This window comes from Podarcis gaigeae (assembly GCF_964106915.1).
Source record: "Podarcis gaigeae genome assembly, chromosome: 4".
NCBI classification, from domain to species: Eukaryota; Metazoa; Chordata; class Lepidosauria; order Squamata; family Lacertidae; genus Podarcis; species Podarcis gaigeae.
In genome coordinates, this window is record NC_139677.1 from 23489072 (window position 1) to 23492545 (window position 3474).

The window sequence follows — 3474 nt, forward strand, 5'->3', positions numbered from 1 at the left end:
CCTCAGAAATATTCCAAACATTTGATCCTTCATTATTCTGGTGTCCAAGCTTATCTTCTTCAGCTCATTTCTCGTGCCTTTAGCTGCCTCTGTTTTTTGTATTTTTAAATTCCATCATGGGAAGCATGAGAGATGCTTATTTGGGGCCATGGAACCCTGACAGGGGGCACACAAAAGTGAAAGCTGCAAAGATCATAGTCTGCGTATTCCTTTCTTGGATAACTCAATTAGCTGGGACATTCCCCTCGAAATGAAACATCTGGATGGATAGGAATGAGGAAGCAAAGCATGATGCACACTCAAATCCCACATGAGCATAGAATCATAGAATCATAGAGTTGGAAGAGACCACAAGGGCCATCGAGTCCAACCCCCTGCCAAGCAGGAAACACCATCAGAGCACTCCTGCCATATGGTTGTCAAGCCTCTGCTTAAAGACCTCCAAAGAAGGAGACTCCACCACACTCCTTGGCAGCAAATTCCACTGTCGAACAGCTCTTACTGTCAGGAAGTTCTTCCTAATGTTTAGGTGGAATCTTCTTTCTTGTAGTTTGGAACCATTGCTCCGTGTCCACTTCTCTGGAGCAGCAGAAAACAACCTTTCTCCCTCCTCTATGTGACATCTCTGAGTCCATGTATTAGCAGAGGTGAGGAACATATGTCCCTCCAGATGTTGTTGGATTCCAACTCACATCAGCCCTGGCTATGATCAGGGATGATGGGAATTGAAGTGGTAACATCTGGAGCAGGGACGCAGGTGGCGCTGTGGGTTAAGCCACAGAGCCTAGGACTTGCCGATCAGAAGGTCGGTGGTTGTCCCAGGTGAATCTCCACCCCTTCCCCATGTCCCCCACTTTCTCATTCATCACTTCCTCATCCACCCAGACCATATAACACCAGCCCTGAAATACCTACCGGTACATTGGCTCCCAGTACGTTTCCGAGCACAATTCAAAGTGTTGATGCTGACCTTTAAAGCCCTAAACGGCCTCAGCCCAGTATACTTGAAGGAGCATCTCCACCCCCATCGTTCACTGAGGTCCAGCTCTGAGGGTTTTCTGGCAGTTCCCTCACTGCAAGAAGTGAGGTTCTATAGCCTCTCTCTGTAAAGATTGAAATTAAAAAGGATGGTAAGAATCTTTTCCTTGTCTTTATGCTTTCCTAGGCAACCAGCCAGGAGCCGCTAACAACAGGGTTCTGCAGTAATGGCATTTTAGCCATTAATCCCACTACAACAGGCATTTTTGCTGTCTCCTACTGATGCATTGGACCATAAAGAAGGATGATCGCCGAAGAACTGATGCTTTGAATTATGGTGCTGGAGGAGACTCTTGAGAGTCCCATGGACTGCAAGAAGATCAAACGCATCCATTCTTAAGGAAATTAGCCCTGAGTGCTCACTGGAAGGACAGATCCTGAAGCTGAGGCTCCAGTACTTTGGCCACCTCATGAGAAGAGAAGACTCCCTGGAAAAGACCCTGATGTTGGGAAAGATGGCGGGCACAAGAAGAAGGGGACAACAGAGGACGAGATGGTTGGACAGTGTTCTCGAAGCTACCAACATGAGTTTGACCAAACTGTGGGAAGCAGTGGAAGACAGGAGTGCCTGGCGTGCTCTGGTCCATGGGGTCACGAAGAGTCGGACACGACTAAACAACTAAACAACAACAACAACAACAACTGATGCATACCTAATGATGTTTCCCATGGTTTTTTTCCGTATTGACTTGTAAGCTGCCTTTGAAGTCTAACAACGTAAGCCTTATCTAGTCCAGAATCCTGTTTCTGGCTGTGGTCTTGTCCGATGGGAAATTCGTATATAGGACATGGGAGCTGTTGCCTTCTCCAAATCTTGTACCATAACCTCTGGTACCATTGATAGCAGAGTAGCCATTGATAACTTTATTGTCCATGAATCTGTTTGATGCCCTTATAAGCTATCTAAGTTGATGGTCATTTCTGCCTCTTGTGGAAGCCTAATAAAACTGTGATTGAAAGATAAGGTAGAAATACCTTTAAGCATATAAATAAACAGCATCACTTTTAAAAAAACAAAATCCAGAAAAGTCCAAAGTTCGAGAAGTTCAAATCTGAAATTTTGAAATTATGCAAAATTAGTTTTTCCAGTGAATAATTTCATAAGGAAAAAAATAACTTTATTATTTATATGTCACCCATCTTGACTGGGTTGCCCCAGCCACTCTGGGCGGCTCCCAACAAAATATTTAAAACACAGTAAAACATCATCCATTAAACACTTCCTCGAACAGGGCTGCCTTCAGATGTCTTCTAAAAGTCAGATAGTTGTTTATCTGCTTGACACCTGATGGGAGGACGTTCCACGGGGTGGGCGCCACTACCGAGAAGGCTCTTCTAGTTTCTCGATAAATTTGTTTTCTAGATTCCCCCAACCCCTCTTTTTTAAACAACAAAGTCAGCACATACATGAAAAGTACTTTGCATATGTATCTTGTGTGTGTGTGTGTGTGTGTGTGTGTGTGTTTTAAAGGAAACTATATATGATGTAAAGAGACTCTTTAAATGAGATTCTCTGCATATTTATTATATTCCACAGCAGAGAGGTTGAAGGCATGGCTATGTATGGCTGTTGGCATCAAAGGAGTTTCTAACACAATCTAGCTTCCACCGAGAAAGCAAACACGATAATGGTGTTACACCTCCTTGTCCCCTTGTATGGTAAAGGCTCAAGCTGCAAGTGTGTGCATTGCACACACACACACACACATCTATATTTAGTACAAAAGGGATAACACTTTCTGAGCCAAATTGGAACAGGAATTCTGTCTCCGGGTGATGTTTTTGCATAGAATGATCCCCGAAGGCAAGCTCTAAACCTGCAAGGGAAACGTTTTGTTTTCCATACTGCTCTTTTGCGCGAATGGATCTCTGTGCAAAAGAGATGTTTTAACGGTAAAAATGGAAACACCATAAATGTGCCTTCAGCAGCCGGCTGTGGGAAAAGGCAGACTGCAGCCTTTCCTTTGGGCTGATGGAAACAAAATGGAAGTAGGGGACATGGAGGAAGGGAGAGCACCCAGCAAAACATCACCACAGGGGCTCCTGCTGCCTGAGGCAGCCACTTCATGCCAGTTCATGGGCAGGCTGGCCTTGCTTGAGGTCATTATGGACATGCCCACTGGTATTTGTTTAACTGTAAGCACACACCCAGGGGCGGAGGAAGGGGGGTGCGGTGGGGGCGGACCGCCCCGGGTGTTGCCACTGAGGGGTGTGTGTGACAAAATGCCAGGCGGCACTCACTACGGGCCTGCAGCCATAGGCGCCGACTCCATGGGGCCTGAGGGGGCCCGAGCCCCCTCAAAAATTCGTTTGGGGGGGCTCTGCCCCCCCCCAATAATTTAAGAAAATTATTAGTTATATTATGCTTTGTAAAATCACAAAATTATGTTGGTATTTTTTATTTTCCTTGTTTGACGATAGTTATCTTTTAAAATA